Here is a 21,917-nt window from a genome sequence, read left to right on the forward strand (position 1 = left end):
AAAGAATTAGAGAAAATAAGATCTTTTTAAAAAGACATCTTATGAAGAATAGTTAAGTTTGAGTACTTGCTAGTAACAGATTGTATAATTGTGTGGAGCTCAATTTTACTATTTGTCAAATAAGAATGTTGGGTTAGATCACTGTTTCCAAACTTTTTTTTCACTGTAACCTACAGTAAAAAATATATTTTATAAAACATTTTAGTATATCTGTGTGTATTAAAAACAAGTGTTACATATGCTATATATATATAGCATATGCATTATATATATATATATATATATATATATAACCAGTGTCTTCTTTTTTTAAATGCCATTCATGAAATTGATTTCATGACCCACAATCATCACTTGCAGTTTGGAAGAATACTGGATTATATGTTCTCAGGCCCTTCAATTTTAAGATTCAAAATTGAATTTTAGGAATCAATTTTATGATTTTTTTGACCAAAAATGAGAACTGAGATTTTGGCAACGACAAACTCTTTCTCCTTACACTGTGGAGAAGATGTGACAGGGAAAAATGTGTCCTGTGTTTATGTGAGCAGAAGTGGCAGATGGGAGGAGCTCTCTGGGACTGCTGTGGTACCTGTCATGCCTGGCAGCCAGGCACCGACTGGGCCAGCAGCGACTTCTGCATTTTGTCCTCTTGTGCTGTTTGTGCCTCATTGTCGTCACAGGTCATCAGCATTCGGGAATCAAGATTAGAATAGCAGATGGATTAGACAAAAGTAGAGGTGTGCAGCATTTACATTTGTGCTACCTTACTTTCCCTGATTGTGAAAAGAAAATATCTGAAGTCCATCAGGAGAAATGGCAAATGAATGAGTCCTATGGTCAATGTCGTTCAAGCAGTGGGTTTTTGGAAAGCGTGTGTTTTCTATGCTAGAGCCTGTGTGTCTGCCTGTGTTTGTGTAAAGTAGGCAACACGTGTATCCTGTGTCTTTTGATCTTTCTTCATTTTAAATGTTACTACTTTCTGCATGTTATTACTATGTAATTTTTTTCATATTACTATGTTTTTTTTTCATAAGTGGCATGAACAAGAGAAATAATTTTCATCCATGTGAGAACAATGAAGTGGTTTCCCATTGTGTCTCAATCTGAAATTTGTGGCAGCGCTGAGGTGGAGCTGGGTATTGTTCAAGTGGTTATACCATATTCTGCTCACTTATTTTCCTCTTTGGGAGTCAGATATTTTTGAAGTAGGTAGTATGTTTAAGAGTGCACCTTTTTAGATATGTGGATATCATTTTGCTCTGGGGAGGGAGAGAGATTTCAGGAATAAGCACATTGATTCTGGACTTCCAAAGATCTCATGAGAACAGATGGAAATGGGGGTGGGGGAGGCAGTCACTAACCTACCCTGAACTGTTCATGGTAAATATCCTCTGAAAAAGAGGAGAAGGCTTCAATTCCAATTTGTACTCTTAAGAGACTTCTAGAAGGGGCACCTGGGTGGCTCAGTCGGTTAAGCATCTGCCTTCAGCTTAGGTCGTGATCCCAGGGTCCTGGGATTGACCTGGCGTCAGGCTCCCTGCTTGGTGGAGAGCCTGCTTCTCCCTCTCCCTCTGCCTGCTGCTCTACCTGCTTCTGCTCTCTCTGTCAAGTAAATCAAATCTTAAAGAGAGAGAGAGAGAGAGAGACCTATAGAAGACTGGGTGAGTACATCATGGAAGTGTGGAGGTAGTAGCCTGTGCCCTTTGAGATTGTGATTGGCCTTATCAATGAAACACTAACATTTTTGGCCCTTGAGGACTGCCTAGGGCAGAGGAGTGAGCAGCAGAAATGGTTGATAAATCAAAATGATTGTGGGTTAGGAGGGTGGAGCTGAAGGATATGGATGGATAGACAAAAAAGAAGTAGTCTAGAGGAATCCAGAAGAGGAGGTGCTAATGCCTGTGGTGGCTCTTTGTTTAGTGCTTGCTTCATTAAGGTTGTCTGGGCATTCAGGTAAAGGGCACAGGGCCATTCTACTGAGTTGCAGAAAGAGGGCACCTAGCTGCCCACTGGAACTAGGCCCTCATCACTATGCAAACTTTATTTGTAGCCAGAGAGCCTTTATGTAATTTCTAGGGCATATTTCTCCTGAGTTTTTTTTTTTTTCTTCTTCTCCCTCCCTCTTCCTCCTCTCCTTGACAAAGACTTGATTTTACCATGATCTTCTTTTTTTCCTTCAGAAGTTTAAGAAAAACAATGTGGGTTTCTCATTGAGAATCTGACATCTAACATGCTAATAACATACTAATATACTTTATAAACAAAGCTTTAGTAAAAATATTGAAATTTTTTGGTTAGGTTTCTGATACTTGCTCATACAATAACCTGTTAAGTGGGGATATTATCTCAATCTTACAGAAAGTTGAGGATCCTATTAATTAGTAAGTTGAGCCATATAAAACTGCCGTTTTGTCACTCCCAAACAGTTATAAATCAGGGATATTGGATTGTTTAACCTTAAAATTTACAGAAGATCAAATTCTGTTTGATTCTAATTCTAATTCAATCTCGTGACCCCAAACCTTGTCTTCATGTTTCTCCACTATTCTTTATTGCTTTTTATTTGGACTTTTCCACATTTTAAAAACTTACCGTATAAACAGTGTAAAAGCCGAAGATGTCCCATCCTGATGCAAAAGCCTGAGAGAACATTACAGATTGGTACCAGAAAATGGAAAAGTGAAGACCAAAAGGGACATGTTGTCCAGTATTGTTTTGCGTAAGTGACTATTAAGGATTTTGGAGGGGAGGCTGATTTTAGGAATCTCAGTATAATTATTTCTAAGTTCATTTATTTACTGAAGGTAAGCATATTTATAGGCTTGAAATTTGAAGCAGAATACAATTTCTTCAATACTAAATATATTCTTTTCTTATGTATCTGCTGAGTAGCTTCTTCAAGTTCTATAGTTTGGTGCTCTGTCCTCCCAGGATGCCATGATGATGAAGAGTAACTGGATATGTTTAGAAAAGATGCCTCCCCCCCAAGCCCAGAGCTATTCCCGAGATGCTCTTGTGCATTCAGCACAGAAGTGGCATATGCAAAAGTTAACATGAGTTGTGGCAGGTGGGAGCTGTATTAATTTTCCCTGTGCACTGACTGTCTAATCTAAACATTCCAATGTTGAAAACAAAACCGATAGTTGATATTTCTAGGGAAGGGTCATTGAGCCTCAGATGGATAAAAAGAATATATGCAAAAAGAAAACAGTATGTTAATGCAGAATATCTGAACCCGAGATAGAGAAAGGTCACACACTCATCTAATTTAAGGGGATAGAAATTCACAGATGTGTTTGTGATTTTACCAGCTATAGAGATTTCAAATATTGAAATGGCATTTGGAACAGGAAGATAGGGTTCAGATTAGAGCACAGTGAATAACAAAGTGAAAATGTTGTTATTCTAGCAGCTTACAGATACTTCATTGTATTTGCCTCTGCTAAATCCTGATGAAATGGTCTTGAAAGAGTGATGCCTGTTGTTCTTGGCTTTTATTGATTTTGTTCCATGCAGTGTGAAGGATCTGCTGCTTGTCCTAAAATAATGAAATTGAGAGAAGATTGATTTTGGATGACTTCCAGTATCTTTCCTTAAACTTCAGTTTGCAGAAACTGGTCACTCAAAAACAAAACCATAACTCCCACAATTGACTTCCCCCTGCTATGAAACCAAAATTTACAGCTCACGTGCAATAGCTTTGAGAGAATTGGAAATTCCAGCCTATTTCGGAGCAGTAACACTTCCATGTTTGATCAGTTCTATTTAAATTTAAAACAAAAACAAACAAACAAAAAAAGGCTAAGGCTTTAGATATTCCCAACTTTCTGGGTATCTCCCCTGTCTTTAGATGTGTCATGGACAACAGCTGCTGGAACTTCGGAGAGTTATGGAGTTTGAGGGTTAGGGATAGAGGAGGCTTTTTCCTCCTTTCAGATTTTAAACATTTTAGGGGCTCTGATTTGTGCTTTTTAAAATACATTAATATCAGCTTTGCCCTATGGCATGCATTTCCTGTTGTATAAAGGAAAAGTTCTACCTGTAGAATGTATCCATGACCACTCCCCCCACAGACCCCTCCCCCACTACAGGTACCGCCTTCCTGCATGAACCTGTGACTCAGAGGTTGAGTTGTTCTACAAATTGGCAGAAGGCTTTACTGTCCTTTTTACCCATTTTTTTTCCCTTTGGGGTCTTAATGGTAGTGTTTGCATTTAGAGATGAAGAAAATGAGGCCTAGGTCTGTGGTTTGAACTGCCCAAGAACACATTAAAAGTAAGAAATACAGGCAAGGACAGCTTAGTTGGACCATCTTGGAATTAATAGTCTTTACTGCATCACTTGCTGCTTTACTCTCTTGGATAGTTCAAATATGGTGGCTGAATGGGAATTTGGGGTTTAAGGGTTTAAAATTTTAGTTCCTTCTTTATTTTTAAAGTAAACTATCCTGTGTGTCATTGTTTTTCACAGCTTTTTAAGTCTTCAATTTAGTTGTTAAGGAATATGGAATGTTTATTCTTTGTTAGAGATCCAGCCTCTGGCACATCTTTAGTCTCCTTTATTTACTTTGTTCTTTTTCTCATTCAACATTTATTGAGCTTCTATTATGTACGAGGCAGCTGTGTGGGATACATAAATATATAGCATTGTTTTTGTCCACAAGAAATTCACTATTAAGGCGGATGAATTCAGGGAAAGGAATCACAGAGTGCATCACTCAGGCTTGACTCTCCTTGTACTTATGCTAAAGGAATAAAAGGGGTCCTTAAGATTTCTTGTTAAGTTCAACTCACCAGCCTGAGAGAGATTATGTAAGGGAAAGGAAAGACAGCTCATAGTCTCTGTGCACTGCAACTTAGAGATTTCTGATTTGGCTGTTGTAGGAAGTTGAGTGGGAATTTAGAGTTTGAGGTTTATAATTCTAATTTGACCCAGTTAACATCTGAGATGTGGGGTTGTTAGGGGGCCTTTGCGGAAAAATCAGATTCTTAAAAGCAGCTCTGTATATGTGGACAATGAAAAGAGGAAGGCATTGGGAAAAGATGGTGAGTGACCTTTGCCACTGTTCTCTGGGAATCTGTTACTGTGGGGCCAAAGGAGTCTTTTCTAAAACAAGGGCATGACTTCTCTGGCAGGAAAGACTGAGGACTAACTACAGTGTATGTGGTAGTGGCAAATGAATACCAAGAGAGCTCTCAGGAACTTACCAGATGGTGCTCCATGAGGCACTGTTTCTGTGATGCATACTCTGGTAAGAAACCTTTGGACATGTCTGTGTTCAGAAGTTAGAAGACAAGTTAGTGTGGGAAGGAACAGAGAAGAAGTACTGAGAAGGGTAGGAGGAGATACAGGTAAGTGCAGGGTCTTAGAAGCCCAGGTCCAGGAAGTCCTAAGGATCCATGAGGTCAAGAAAACTGGGACTAGATAACGTGTTCAGATTAGACAGCCATTGGTGTACTTAGTATTGACTTTTTGAGATCATCCTACTTTTGTATATATTTTTTCTTCCTTTTGTTAATTTATTTTAAAAGATCGGTAGTACTAGTCATGTCTATAAATATATATTAAACTGAATTGTTGGGGCAGCCCGGGTGGCTCAGTGGTTTAGCACTGCCTTCAGCCCAGGGTGTGATCCTGGAGACCCAGGATCGAATCCCATGTCAGGCTCCCTGCATGGAGCCTGCTTCTCCCTCTGCCTTTGTCTGTGCCTCTCTCTCTCTCTCCCTCTCTCTCTCTCTCTCTCTGTCCCTCATGAATAAATAAAAAAAATAATAAAAAAATAATAAATAAACTGAATTGTTTGTTGTGTATTTTATTACCTTTCTAGCCTTATCACTGTGTCTTCCTCTGTCAAATTGCTGTATCTTAAATAAAGGACATTACATATCATAAATTTGCTTTTCAAAATATTTTCACAATGGTATTTCAATATAATTTGCTTCCTTTGTAACCTTTTGTGTTTTATTTTGTCTCTTTAAATGGTTATACTGAGAAAATGTCCATTTTAGATTGTCAAAGATGTCCATGGCACAAAAACAGTTCAGGATACTGCCCTGGAAACTGTGTCTTGTACTTCTCTGTCCCTAGCACAGTGGCTTCATGTAGCTACTAAATAGCTATCAGATGAACAACTAAGGGATGATGTATGAATAAACACATAAAACCTTCCTTTTCAACCGGAAGGATGTAATACAGTTAAGTTTCAACTTTCTCAGTGACAATCTTATTCCAGTAATGACTAGACAGTTTGAGCTGAATCTCCCTGCCTGAGGCTCTTTTACTGCGTGCAAGGAAGGTAGGGGTAAGAGCATGGCCTTCAAGCCAGACAGGCAGATTCAAAGCCTAATAACTCTGTTACTGTTTGGATCAGTGTACTTGGACAAGATATTTGGACTTAAAATTGTCTGTGAAATAGAACGGTAATAAAAAGTATAAAAATTATAGACATTATAATTATAATATAGTTTGTGCAAAAGTAACTAGAAGTCAATAAGATGCTTGGAGTGGCAAGAATTTGTATTAATACTTTAATTTCTGTTTTCTCTATAAAATCTCTTAGTTTTTTGTTGTTGTTGTTTTGTTTTTAGATTTTATTTATTTATTCATGAGAGACACACAGAGAGAGGCAGAGACATAGGCAGAGAGAGAAGTGGGGTCCTCTAAGGAAGCCTGATGCAGGACTCAATCCAGGACCTGGGATCACAACCTGAGCCTAAGGGAGACCCTCAACCCCTGAGCCACCCAGGCGTCCCCAAATCTCTTAGTTTTATTTTTTTATTTTTTTATTTTTTTCTTAGTTTTAAATATATGTCACATATAGAAGACTGCCTCTTGTTGAATTGTTGGCAGTACAGTTACAACCATAACGTGCATGGATTGATTTGCTAAGATACAAGTTTATTTTGAAGAAATATGAGATGATAACCTGAAAACAATTGTTTGCCACTTGTTAAAATAAGAGTATACTTCATAATAATTTTTTTCTTCAGAAATTATGTAATTGAAAAGGAAACATTAAAAGGACCTTACATATAATTTCATTTACCTAGTTCAAGGTGTATCTTAATATTATCAGTACCTCTATAGAAGTCTTGCTTTGAGTACTTGTAACACTTTATTCATAACATGATTATAGCAATGAAAATGTTATATTGTTTCTAAATTATTTATTTAAAAGGATATGAGCTTCTCGTATCAAGTAAATTGAGTAGATAAAGTTTTACCCTCAAAACTTCCTTCGTGCCATCCTTTGTTCAGGTGCTTGTTACTTTTTGAGTGAATTGTTTTGTATGATAGAATATTTCCAGTTGCATGCTTTCCACTTTGCATGTAGCCTTTGACATTATTGGGTATTTCTTACTTGGGGGGAAATTTTTTTTTACAAGTGTTAAATTTAGGTGTGCCCGGGATACTTATTCATAGTCTTAATTCTGAAGTAACACAGAATAAATTTTCTCCTTTTAACGTAAATCTTTCTTCCTCCCATGTATAAACATTCCCCCTTCCCTCATCTGTTTCTGACAGTGTTCCAGAATCTCCTCACCCAGCAGGCTTCCCTTGCTTCTTGCCATGCTCAAGTACTTGTGCTTATGCAGAATGGGTTCTGAGGTCCCAGTAATGCCATTGCCTTCCCTAATCCAGCAAATATTCCTCTACTTGTGTGGCCTGACATCTTTTTAGCTTTTGAAATTTTTATACCACCCTGAAAAGACCAAGGTTTTCTGGTCTTTAACACATTAACTGCTTAACTGCTATCAAATCATGTCTTTCTTTTCCTAGATGTGGACATGTATATAATTATGAATGTCAGATGTTGTATTTTTGCTTTTTTTTTTTTGATCCAAAAGCCATTTAAAATTGTTTGTTTGATTGATTGGTTTCCCTGCCTGTTCTGAAACCTGGAGAGGTAAAACAACATCACAACCACCTTCTCTTCAAGAGCCTGGATTTTCATGCATTTATAATTTTATTTTGATTTGTCTTGCTTTTTTGTCATCTATTATAAGATTTGCATTGTAGGGAAAAAAAAAACTTTCTCTCAACCCCTTTAGGGTCTCAGGGCTGGGCCTGAGAATCAAATTGATGTAAGACAGATTAAAATGAGAAGCATACAGATTTTTACATAGAAATCGATGACCCAAAGAAGTGGTTAAGCCTGAATGTATCCACACTAGGTTGAATGGAGAGAGGCATTTGTAGAAAAATGACTAAAATATATGGGGAGACTCAAGAAAGGTAAGAATGATTTTACCAAGGTCTGTTTGTACAGATGTTCATTGGCCTCTACATCTCTGGTGATAAGAATGTTCCTTTCCTCCTGGTCTAGGGAGGGCGTCTTTTAGATGGGAGTTTTCCTCCTGCTTTCAGGAAGGAAAGCCGAGGTCTGAAGACTCTTTCTTGTATCTGCTGTTTTTCAAATGTCTCTAGCTAAAATAATCCTTATGCCAAGGTAGCTTATTTTGGGGTGGTGTATTTTGCCATCCTTCAGTATCAAACTGTAATTAAATCTCATTAAAATTTTAATAGAAAATCATTTATAGCCAAATTGTATTTGTTATGCTTTCTTATTTAGTTTGCTGCTTATATGCTCTAAATAGAATTTTAGGGAAGAGAGATTTGGGGCAATCAGGTGTGGTATATCAGAGCTTGGGGTCTGAAGCTAGATGTCCTGGGCTCAGATCCTGACTTTTCCATCTTCTGGCTTTTGTGACTATGGACAAATCATTTAATCTTTCTGTGCCCCTCTTTTTTTTTTTTTTAAATCTGTAACACAGAGATAATAATTGTATTTACTTCATAGAGTTATTGTGAAGTTTATAGAAATATCAGTGCTTAGGACTCCTCACCCCCCCGCCCCCTGCAAATATTCCACTCTATAAATGCAGTATTGTGGATTTCGTCAAGAATTACCTGACGTGAAACCAGCCTAGCTGTTCTGAAAGCTGGTGAGGCCAGACTACTTGTTTCTCCCCGCACCAGCTTCACTGTCCCAACTTGTGGATGTGTGCGGCAGGCCTGGAGGAACCTGAACGACTTGGCCAGAGTCCTACCTTAGGAGGGGGACGGTGAAGAAAGCCAGAAGAAATGGTCTGTGGGGAAGAGAGGGCGGTGGGTGGAGTGGGTCCAGGTACCCGGGGCCGCCGTAGGAAAGGGGGAAAACCGGAGGTTCCCCAACATGGGGACAAAATTCTCTGTCAGCCAGCCCTGGGGAGGAAAGTCATGGGACGTATGCAGCAAAGAGCTCCTCAGCTTGAGGTGTGTAAGTGTGGCGGGTCAACATATATATTTTTTTTTCATCCCTTTCCCCCCCATCTCCCTCCCTCAATCCTTCTCCCCTCTCTCTCCTTCTCCCTCTCCTCTCTACCTCCGTGTGGATTTTAAACCTTCTCTTGGTCTTGGTATTTCTTCTACTCATTTTCAGAGTACTTTGACTAAATTTTTACAAACTGAAAAATAAAGTAACCATATTTATACAGTTATGAGTATTAACTAATAACCATTTGATTTTTTTAAACGCAGAAGACTAAACTATTCACTAAGATTGAGTTACCTTTCGGTATCACTTTGGTGTATAAAAACATGATTTATGACAGGGTCTACTTCTCAAGTGATGGAAAATATGAGATCTACTGTTTGTGTTCTGAAAACCATTTCATTTGGTACCACTTGTTGATGTTTTAAATTTGTGAGATATCTTTTCCACATGGACTATAATTAATTATTCATTCTTGGTATCTTTATTTGTAAGTCACCTATTTATATAACTCAGTGTGGGTATCACCTGGGCATGTAGCTGTACTAGTAACATCTGTTAACTCATGACTGTTTTGACCAGTAGTGTTAGGGGCATTAACAAGTTTTATTTATTGCTGTTCTTTTAAAACTGCTCAGAGTACTTCTAACCTTCAAACAGCTTTTCCCGACTTGTTCTCTCAGCGCATTTGACATGCAACAAAAGTGACTTTTGTCTTGTTATGGAAGTGGGCCAAATTGTTTGACATGACGACAGGTGGGATATTATTTAGGGCTGCTGAAACATTGGGTTCCACGGGTACTTTGTTCCCTCTGGATTGTGTTTTGACTTGCGTGTTTCTGACAACCATTGTGGCATCAACCTCCTTTTCTGAATTTGCAATGTGCCCACAAGAGCCAGCATTATGAAGATTTTAGCTAGAATGTTAGCGTTTTCTTGAGTGTTTTATACATTAGTATTTATTGTCATTTGATTTTACTAGTAATACTAGAATCATATGTAGCATTTATTATGGTTTGCTTTTGTTTTTACATAGTTTCCTATTATGGGAAACATAAACATTGTTTATGATTGTGGATATTTGTGCTTTCTGATTCCTCGGTCTTTCAAGTCTCAAGTTTGAAAAGTCTTGACATGTGTTTATTTGCAAATTGAAAAAATACAAGTGATTTCTATGATTTAGGCAAATGAATTCCTTAAGAAATTAAATATCTTTTGTTTATTGGATATCTTTAATATCTGAATTATCAAAATCTATTATTAGAGCAGGAAATGATGTGAGAGTTTAGATGATACCAATTCTAAGGTATACTAAAATACTCTTCCTACTTTCTAATCAAAAAGATATATATTCATTACCCTTTAAATTCCAGGCCCTGTCCTATGCGTGGGAAGATAGCACTGAATCAGACAGACAAAATCTTTATTCTCCTGAAACTTTGGTCTTGGACTTACGTGTAACAGTTTGCATCCTGGATCACTGGGGCAAATGCTGTATTCCTAGGATCTGACCAAAAACAAATTTTAAAGCAAACTGGTAATAATAATAGAATTTATTCAGAGCTACAGACTTTGTATATTACATCTCTAATCCTTACAAGTGAGAAGGAGCTATTATTATTTTCATATTATAGCTAAGTGGACTCATTGAGATAAACTTCAGAGGTCAAGCTCAGAAAAATTGATTGATTAATTTGTTCCACATCTCAGAGCCACTGTTGGTAATTTTAAAACTGTAGCCTGTTGCCAATTGATCCGTTCCATTACGTCTCATTATCTCTCATTGTAGGTCTTAGACTAAAGCTGCTAACTTGTTTATTTTATTTTATTTTACTTATTTTATTTTATTTTAATTTTATTTTTTTATTTGAGAGAGACAGAGAGCGCGCGCCTGAGTGAGGTAGGGGCAGAGGGAGAAGCAGACTCCCTGCTGAGCAGGGAGCCTGACATGGGGCTGGATCCCAGGACCCCAGGATCATGACCTGAGCCGAAGGCAGCTGCTTAACTGACTGAGCCACCCAGGTACCCCACTAATTTGTTTTTAAGAAGAAATCAATGTATTGCAATTTAAAACTTGGTGATTTAGATCATTAACAAAGAAAATTGGTATTTTTGCCATTTGATTTTTGGTTTTTTTTGGTTTTTGGTTTTCAGATGATTAGCCTTAACATTTTTACCAGCCACATAGTTTTAAATATGCCTTATGTATATATCCACTAAAGCAACAACATATTTTCTTTTGTATTCATGCAGACTGATAATATGGTTATCACATATTGTATCACATATGACATATCACAGTTCTTGGGATCTTAGGATCCATGTGATCCTAAGCATATGGAATCCTTCTTCCTAATTTTTGCCCAGAGCAACAATGTTCTAAACTAACAATGCAAGACTGCACACAGCATATTTACAATTTTATTTTTGAATTGGACCTACTTGTAAAATCCTGTGAGATTCTCTAACATATAGATTATATTTACTGAAGGCAAAAAGTGATCCAGAAGGATTTCTGTTGGATATGATCAGCCGGTTCTCTCAGTGTGCCCCTCTTATGCTCCTGTTCCTTTCAGTGTGTGAGGCGGATGCTTCTTCTAGGCTCTGGTGCTACTCATCACACCTTTTGCTTAAGGTGACTGAGTTTGTGACACTGCCTCAGAGCTAGCTGCAGGGAGCCCTGCTTGCAGAATGCATTCTCTGCTTTCTTGTGCTGATCTAGGCATAATTGTAGTCAAAATAGTGAGTGAGTGATTAACTCAATTTTACTCAGCTGCCAAATTTTTAGCACTAGGAAATAACCCAAGCCCACCACCTTGTGCTGGCTTAGGGGTTCTAGGTGTTAAAAGTAAAAATTCATACTTATAAAAACATTGAAAGCTTTTAATGTACTGTGAAGATAAAGAATGACTAATGATAGAGAATTTGAATCAACACATATTTCTTCCTCTGTGCTCTTGTCTCCTGTTGTTGAATTTGGAGCTGTAGTAAATATCCATAATAAGCATTGCAAGAGGTAGTTTCAGTAATGTGGTTTGGTAACCACCTAAGATCTGTGATATGTAACACTCATCAATAAATAACATAACTTCATTCTCCAGAGTAACAATATAACTACAGTTGAAGATAGATTTTGGGAAACTGCCAAACCTCAGAAAAATGTTTTCTTCAGTTTTCAAAATGCCATGATAACTTCTTATTTGATACCTTCTAGATTTGTGAGGTTCAGGATATGAGCTAGTATGGTGTGAGTAGATGTGGAAGGCAGTGTATAGGCAGTTGATTGGTTCTAGCAAGGTTCTATAGGACCTGGCTCCGTCCTCATTTCCTGCCATTCTTCCTCGATCCCTCAGTGCCAGCCACGTTCTTGCTGATGCTAGACATGCCAGTCGAGCTTCTCCTGCTGTTCCTTCTGCTGTCAGATGTTGTCACGGCTTGTTTCCTTCTCTTGGGTCTTTATTAGATGTCATTGTCTCAGTGAGGTGTTCCCTTTCCCTGATTACAATGTGCAGACTGTCCATATTTTGTTCCCTTTGACTTTTTCTTCACAGAACATATCACTTAAAACATACTGTGTATACTTGACGTTTATTTTGTTCGTTGTCCTTCCCTTACTAAATTATAAGATCCCTAGAGACAGAGATTTTGTCTATGTAGCGCCTTCTAGAATAAACTATACTAGAATGGAGCCTAGAGTGGTAGTGGCTCATTATAGGTGCTCAATCAATATATTTTTTAAAATAATTCTTTTAAAATTTTATTTATCCATGAGAGAGGGGGGTAAGCAGAGGGAGAGTGAGAGAGAATCTCAAGCAGACTCCCTGCTGAGCAGAACCTGATGTTGGGCTCCATCCTATGACCCAAGATTACAACCTGAGCTGAAACCAAGGGTCAGATGCTTAACCCACTGAACCAATCAGGCACCCATCAATCAATATTTTTTGAATGAATATATGAAATTAGAAACCAGCTTCATTTTATTTTACTGTTAATTTTTTACCAGTATTTATTAAGAACCTGAAAATAAGATAAAAATATTTAAGATGTGCTTTCTGTTGGATATTTAAAGCAAACAATGATCACTGTGGAAGCCTCCTACCTAGCTTTTATGGAGAATGATCATAGTGGGGTAGTTGTGATGAATAGCTGAGGAACAGAGGGTCAGAGAGTGTTGGAGTATGGGAGGTGGGATGCCAAGTAACACCCTTACTTGGGGGACTAGTTGTATGACCTTACTTTTTAATCTGTAAAATGAGGGTGTTTAGTGTTTACAGCAGCAATGTCCAGTAGCCAGACTCTGGAAAGAGCCCAGGGGTCCAATGACAGATGAATGGATAAAGAAGATGATATATATAATGCAATAGTACTCAGCTATGAAAAAGAATGGAATCATGCCATTTGCAATGATGTGGATAGAACTAGAGGGTATTATGCTAATAAGCAAAATAGAGAAAGATAATTATATGATTTCACTCATACTTGGAATTTAAGAAATAAAATGAAGGATCATAGGGGAAGGGAGAGAAAAGTAAAAAGAAGGCAAAATCAGAAGGGACACAAACCATAAGAGACTCTTAATTCTAAGAAACAAACTGAGGGTTGTTGGAGGAGAGGTGGGTGGGGGACAAGGTACCTGGGTGATGAGCATTAGGGAGGGCACTTGATGTAATGAGCACTGAGTGTTATATGAAACTTATTAATCACTAAATTCTACTTCTGAAACTAGTAATACAGTAAATTTAAAAAATGAAAGGTGTTTATGTTACTAAAATCACTTCTATGGTTTATTGACTAGAGAGAGCAGTTTAGAATATTAAAAGGCTATGGCCTAGTGAAAAAATGAGGGAGGCTTATGTTTACTGATACATTATTTTGTTCTTTTATTTTGAAAATGTGGTTGTTTTATTCATTGTCATTTCAACTGTAAAGCTTATTTTATAAATTTTTTAAAAATCAAGAGCCAGACTCTAGTATCAGTACTGAAAATGGAGCCATTCTATTTCCGTTTTTTAAAAAAGTCTTATTTTTTACTCTACAAAATTTTCAGGTCAATACCTCTGAGGTTTTTTCTATCAGAACTTATATTTGATGTTGATAAAAAGTATTCAAGGATGAAACCCAGTGTTTTTTTTAAGATTTGAACAGTAGTGCATTTTAAGGTTTCATAAATAAATGCATAATTAATTTTCTAGAGCATCACTTAAGAAAGGGAATAATGAACTGTATAAATAAAATTGTGAATTAATATTATTTTAATGATAGATTTTCAATCTGCCTTAAAGGAAAATAATGGTTTTAATAAATTACATATTCTCAAAGGTAGCTTTCTATTCTTTTAAAGAAACTTTGGACATGAGAACATGTTTAATGGGTGTCAGCAGTTTGAGATGAAATTAAGAACTCTTAAAATATGTTACTATGCGACTATGTGACTACCTCTGTTCTTATGGACAATATAGATGTAGGATTGGAAGATCCAGATCTGCTTCCAGGTGTACATTTGATTTGTACAGCAGATTTATGAAAACCGGATTGGTTTTTTTTTTTTTTTTAGTCTATTGATCTCTACATGGACTTACAAACTTAGACTTTGGTGTTTCACTCCATATGTCTCTCCCTCCTCCAGGCCCCTTTAATAGTGATACCGAATGTGGTGGTTGGAGATATATTTTAATATCTTTGGTGATATGTGACTTACTACTTTTTGAGATACTTCTTGTACCTTCAGATAGCTCTATTTGAAAGCTCTTCAGATAGCTCTATTTGAAAGCTCTTCCTACGCTCACAATACATCTGCCTATATGGTTTACCTGAGCAATAAGAAAAAAATAAATCTCTTTTCTACTTGACTTTTTTCCAGATACAATAATCATTACTGAGGCCTATGAATATTTCATGTTAATTATTCCTGGATTTTTTTTTTTTTACAGTTTACCCTAGTCATGGTTCTGAGCCTCCTCATCCCGTCTTGGTCTCTCTCCATGAGACCAGCTCCAGTAGGAGCAGGCCTTGCTTTTGGTGTGGCACCCTGACTTAATCCATAAACCAGATGCAACTTGCCAGCCTGGAGAGGGTGGAGTGGCTGTCCTCCCTCATTTTGGAAACTGCTTCTATCTATATATAGCTATGATGACATTAGCTTCTTTGGGTAGTCAGTGTCATACAGTTGAGATGGTGAGCTTCATTTAATTAAAATTTATTATGTTTTCTTCTTCCTGCTTGTATACTAGTGAATCAACAACCATCCAGCTTTCTGTCACTAACATACTTGATCTTAAGGCTTAATATAAAGATTGACCAGTTGAAGACTGAAGATCATGCCAGTGCTGGGGTACTAAGGTGTACCCCAGTATACCTCTAGTACTGCATTGCCCAATATGGAAGCTATGATGACTATTTACATGTAAATTCTAATGAATATTAAGTTAAATTTAAGTGAAATAATTTAATTCCCAAAGTGTACTTGCCACATATAGCTATTGTACATAAATGATACAGAATATTTTTATCGTTATAGAAAGTTCTCCTGGAATGTGTTTCTCTACTCTGATATTGATCCATTAATTAACACCATGAAACATAAAAATAATAATTTTGTATGAATTATTTTCTATGAACTATGTTTCCATATTTTCTTACATTGATACTTTTTAATTTTACTATTGTAGATTAATAAAACACATTGTATTTATTTGCATCAGGCAGATATTTAAATGAAAGACGTAATACAATTTGTGTTTTGAAGGATGAATATGATTTGGGGAGTAGATATTAGTGGAATTGTTAATTTCTTGGGAGAACTGGGTAATACAGATAGATAATAGTTCAGCATCTTGGAGATTAAGATTTGTGGAAGAATGATTACATTATGGTATATATGTTAAAATACATAAAATAAATGTGTGTGTGTGTGTGTGTGTGTGTGTCTACAGTTGACCCTTAAACAATGTTAAACAATGCAGGACTTAGGGGTGCTAATATCATCTTCCCTCGAACAGCTGAAAATCTACATATAACTTTTGACTCCTAAAAACTTAACTATTAATAGCATATTGTTGACTGGAAACCTTACTGATAACATAAACAATTGATAAACACACACTTTGTATGTTGTATGTATGCTGGAGAAAAGAAAATATTATTGGGAAAATCATAAGGAAGAGAAAATACATTTACAATACTTGTCCTGTACTTATTGAAAAAAAAAAATCTGTGTATAAGTGAACCGGTGCAGTTCAACCGCATGTTGTTCAAGGGTCTACTGTATATATCACACACTGATGTATGAAGTATGAACTGGAGGAAAAGAATGTTTATTTGTTCACTCATTCAGTCAGCAATTGTTGAATTCCTATTCTGTCCTGGCACTGACCTATATGGAGAGGATACCATCATGAGGTCTCTCCCCTGTAGGGGCTCAGAGATCAGTGTGGGAGACAGACAGAAGCAGGTCCCTGCAATTTGCTGTCTGCTGTGGTTGAGCTGGGGATGATAACCTCAGAAAGTAAGCCCACTGGTCTGGGAATGCATTCCCCAGTGGTTAAGATCAACATTTGTCACTTAAGGTGGGAGCTTGACAAAGACACTGATGTCGTTTCCTTCAAAAGCACTTTGTTTCGTTTACCCAGTCATGCTAGACACTGCTGCGTTTTCATCATCTCAACACGTAGTAAATGTCCCAGGTAATGCTGCCTTTGTGCAGAAATAGGAGATTCCTATTCTCAGCAGGTCCAAATGTACATGGAACAAGTTTTTAGTTTTAAAAGTACCATGAGGTTAAATTAAGATCATACTAACATCAGAATACTTTCAATTGGTATACAGTCAATCTGGTGGTAAGAGTAATGGAGAATGTGTTGGTGGAAAAATTAAATAATCAAAAGTGAAGTGGGTTGGTCCTCAGGGCTGGCCGTACAGCAGAGTCACTCTTGGAGCAAGAGAAGTACAGATGCCTGTATTTCAGTCCTGGAGATTCTGACTCAAGTCAGTCTGGGGTTATTTCTTGGCACCTATGGTTTTGTAGGGACCTGAAGTGATTCACCCGGGCAGCCAGAACTGAAAACCACTGGTCTTGTATGGAATCCTGTGACAGTCGATGCCACATTGTGTCTTTTTGCGGCACAGAGTGGCCCCCTTCTCCCAGTCATTACCTGACATCTGCCTGTGCAAATTTGGATCCTTTTGTATTGGTGAACACTTAAACTGATAAATGACAGAACCCAAGAAAAACAGAGGCAAACAGTGGCTAATAGTACAAAGTCTGAGGCCAGGTTGCCAGTCTTTGAGTGCTGCCTCACCATTTTCCAACTCTGGGACTTTGGACAAGTGACTTAATTTTGGGGGCCTTAGTTTCTTCATCTGAAAAATGGGGATAAAAGTATTTATCTGACAGGACTTTGTGAAGTTCAAATAAAATAATATGTGTGCTTTATTTCATTGTTTCTAGGATGTACATATTATCGTCTCTAAATCAGTAGACAAAGCAATGTAATGTTCTAGTTTGCTTGGGAACATTACTTCTTTCTGTGTACACATAAAGAATTGATGTGTAATTGATGATGGCTTAGATACATTTGTTTTATGAAATGCAAATGATTAGATGAGTTAATTTTTTTAAAGACTTTATTTATTTATTCATGAGAGACACAGAGAGAGGCAGAGACACAGGCAGAGGGAGAAGCAGGCTCAATGCGGGGAGCCCAGTGCAGGACTCGATCCCAGGACCCTGAGGTCACACCCTGGACCAAAGCAGATGCTCAGCCACTGAGCCACTTAGGTGCCCCTAGATGAGGTAATTTTTGTTTTAATAAAGTACAATATCTTGGGTCTCATTTTTACACTTAATTGTGATGATTCTAATTTCAAATAATTACCAGACATTTTCTATGTGTCAGGGATGGTGCTAATAAGCATTTGATCTGCATAATACAGTAGTAATAGTAAGTGTTTGTTTAGGGGATGGTTTTGCAGCAGCTAGAAAGTTATAAAATGAGGACTTGGACACATGTTTTACTCCAAAGCCCCGCCTATTAACTTAACCACTGTGCTGTATTGACTCCTTCATAATCCACAGATCTGTATGTGATCCTCAGAGTTGGTTGGTTCTTTTTAGGTAATGGGGAAAGAAACATATGAAATGAGGGAAATCTAAGTTAATGTTTCCATTCCATCAACCGCTTAGCCCTATATGCTAACATGATTACCTGTGAGGTTGAGGGATGAGATGGTTGAGAAAGAGAGAAAATAATTTGACATCTGCGGCAAGATTCTTGACAGTGCAAATACTAGAGTCATCATACCCAGACATGACAACATGTAGGAAGACTGTGTCATAATAAACAGTGAATCAAGTGACAGTTAGGTAAGTATCTTTTTATCATTGGTTTTCAGTAGCTAGACTCACACAGCCTAGGTGTGGTTTTCTTTGTATTTATCCTGCTTCGTGTTTGTTATAATTTATGAATCTATAAATTAATGACTTTAACCCTACTGGGGAAATTTATTTCTTTTGTCCTGTACTCTCTTTCTCTTCTCTCCCTCTCTCTCTGGGAACCCAATTATAGGCTGTTTCAATATTGTCCTGCTGGCCCCTAAAGTCTTTTCATTTTGTTCAATATTTTCTCAGTTCATCCCTCAGATTCCATAGTTTCTTTTGCCTTATTTTCAACTTTACCTACTTTTTCCTTTGTCATCACCTGCTTGCTAAGCCCATTTGCTGCTTAATAAATCCCACTTCATTTCTATATGATGTTTTTTAATTATGGAGTTTTTATTTGGTTCTCTTTCTTTATTAAACAAGTTCTATTTTTCTGACGATATTTCTTTTCATTTATTATGCTGAGATTTCTCTTCATTCAAATTGGGTGTATTTTCATATATGTCTTTGATCATTAGCTGCTTGAAAATCCTTGTCTGCTAGTGTCAACATCTGGGATCATCTCAGAAGTAATCTTTGTTGATTAGCTTATCTTTTGATAACAGGCCAGATTTTCCTTTCTGGATTCTATTATATTCTTCCTAACAGTGTTGGTTTTTGTTTATTTCATTGTTTTTGTTTGTTTCTGTTTTTGCAAGAAATAATTTGGATGACTCAAACTGAAAACTGTGTCTTTGGGCAGTATCTCAAATCACATTAATTCCTTTTAGTTTTATCCTGGGTTACAGGTCAATGAGAGGTTTGGGCGAAGTCTGTACATAAAATTGTATATTTTCTTCTTTGTCCTTTTACCAGGATTCCCTGTTCCTGCCAACCTCATTTCCAGGAGCCATGGTGGCTCCTAAACTTTGTCCTTTGGTTCTCAAGTCAGTGGGGCAGTGGGTTTTCTGTAGGAGGTTTTGCTGACTCTGGTGCAAATGAGAGCCTGTCCTAAGGCTAAAATTCAAGAAAAGTAGGAAATTTCATGTGGAGTCATTCCATTATCTTTGAGCCTCAACTTCCCTCCAGAATATCTTTGCTCTCAAATACCTTTAAACAGTTGTTTTTTGTTTGTTTTGTTTTGTTGATGTTGTCCATGGTTTTATTAGATAGTTATTATCTGCCAGTATTTTAAAAAAAGAGACATTTTTTTCTTCCTTTGGAAGAGTATGCTGCTGGGTTGCTTCCTTTTAATACTTGCAAATGTTTCTTGTGATGGATTTATGTGTAAAGGTTACATTTTGTGTTGAAAGATCAATGAAATTTCTGCTTCTTAGCATGTTAGAGTGGGTTTACACCCTATTTCATTTTTTATGAGAACTGAATGTACTTTTGACATTTTGACGTCTTTTATGAGTATAATTTATTCTGAATTATGAATGAGTACATTTGATGTGTTTGTTGTAAAAATTAAAATATTTTCTTTAGTATATAGAAATAGTTGATTTGCTAATAAATAAAAAAATACTAGTTTTCACAAATCAGTTGTGAAAGCTTTGATTATTCGAGCAATTCCAAGGAAGAGGGACATATATATATATAAGTAATTTACTCCTGTATAAATTGTATATGTAATTATAGGAAAAGTGAACTCTGATTAATTCACCTTGGTAATTGCCCAACTTGATATACATAATGTTAACCTAAGTAGTAATGCATATTCATCAATGGAATATTTTATTTTGAATTATTCTGTGAGTATAGTTACAAACTTAAATTTTTTTTATTTATCATTTTGGACCTGAACAAATAAATTTTCTCAATGTGTTTAATCTCTTATTTCTTAAAATTATGTGCTATAAAATTTTAGTCTGTTGAGTAAGTATGTTGTTGGATTAGAAATGTATGCCTCACTTTTCTATAATTATCTCAAATTTAAACTATTATGATACAAGTATTTGATAGAACAAGTATAAAAAGTTAATAGGTGTAAATGAGGATGTAGAAAATTTTCATGAAAAATTATCTTGAACTTGTTTCCAAACTTGTTACTTGTTGAAAATCACAGAAGAGTCCATAAAAGCCCTAACTCTTATGAAATGCCTCATGCTAGCCTACATCATGCATGTATGTTCCAAGGATTTACTTATATTCCTTTTTATGTATTATTTCTTAATTCTTTATATTTTCACTTTATCATGACCTGACATGGAAACTTTATTCTCAAAAAAGAATTTACTGTTAGATAATTACTTTTGAAGGATTATAGAGTAGTATTATGTTTTTATAATAATATTTTAAAATTAAATTTCTTAAGGTTTTGAACTATCATGAAACATATATATATATATATCATTGTTTTGGGGGAAAAGTAAAAAACACATTTTCATGCAGAGATTACTCAGTTTTAGAAATTATTCTTCAGCAATCTCTTGTCTTTTAAAACTGGGTATAAAAGAAACTCAAGGGATCCCTGGGTGGCGCAGCGGTTTGGCGCCTGCCTTTGGCCCAGGGCGCGATCCTGGAGACCCGGGATCGAATCCCACGTCGGGCTCCCGGTGCATGGAGCCTGCTTCTCCCTCTGCCTTTATCTCTGCCTCTCTCTATCTCTCTGTGACTATCATAAATAAATAAAAATTAAAAAAAAAAAAAAAAAGAAACTCAAGAAGTTGTATAACAGGATGCATCATCTGCGAGGAGCAGAAAACCCAACTAAAAGTCCCCTAAACAATGAATAGTTTATAAACTTGCATAACAGGAAGTCTGGGCACAGGGCCAGGTCAGTAGTGTCAACATGGACAGAGCCTCCTTCCATCTTTTTGGCCTGGCAGGTTTATCATGTTAGCTTGGTTCTAGAATTAGTTTCCTCATTATCACAAAATGGTTGCTATAGCTCCAGACATCCAGGTTTTCTTCCAGGAATGTATTCTTAGAGGAGAAAACTTTTTCCTGGTGTTTCCTCATATCTCCTTGGCCAGGGGAATAGAATTATTATAATTGGCTTGCAGCAATCATGATTTACTGCTCAGGCTAGACCATGTGTTTTCTCATCACACAGCAGAGTAAATACTAGAGCAGAATGTCCGCCATCAAGAAAGGGGTGTAGGATGGAAACTGTTGTTCTTACAAACAGATTTTAGATAACAAAGATTTTTCAGTTCCTTGAAAGAGCCATATTCTCTTTTGTTTCTAGGACCGTCTTATTGCTGTCTGAATTTTTTTTCTCCTATACCTAACAGATTCCTTCTCATCCTTTAACTCTCAGCTTAACTATAACTTCTTTGGGGAAGTCTTTGTAAAGAGAGA

At 36.8% G+C, this 21,917-nt stretch overlaps 1 protein-coding gene across 1 annotated transcript in view; it reads left to right on the forward strand.

Annotated features, from left to right (window-relative positions):
- GMDS (GDP-mannose 4,6-dehydratase) overlaps nucleotides 1-21,917 on the forward strand; it is a 578,975-nt gene that overhangs the window by 167,522 nt on the left and 389,536 nt on the right. The window lies entirely within an intron of this gene.

Source organism: Vulpes lagopus, chromosome 10 (genome assembly GCF_018345385.1).
Source record: "Vulpes lagopus strain Blue_001 chromosome 10, ASM1834538v1, whole genome shotgun sequence".
Lineage (NCBI taxonomy): Eukaryota > Metazoa > Chordata > Mammalia > Carnivora > Canidae > Vulpes > Vulpes lagopus.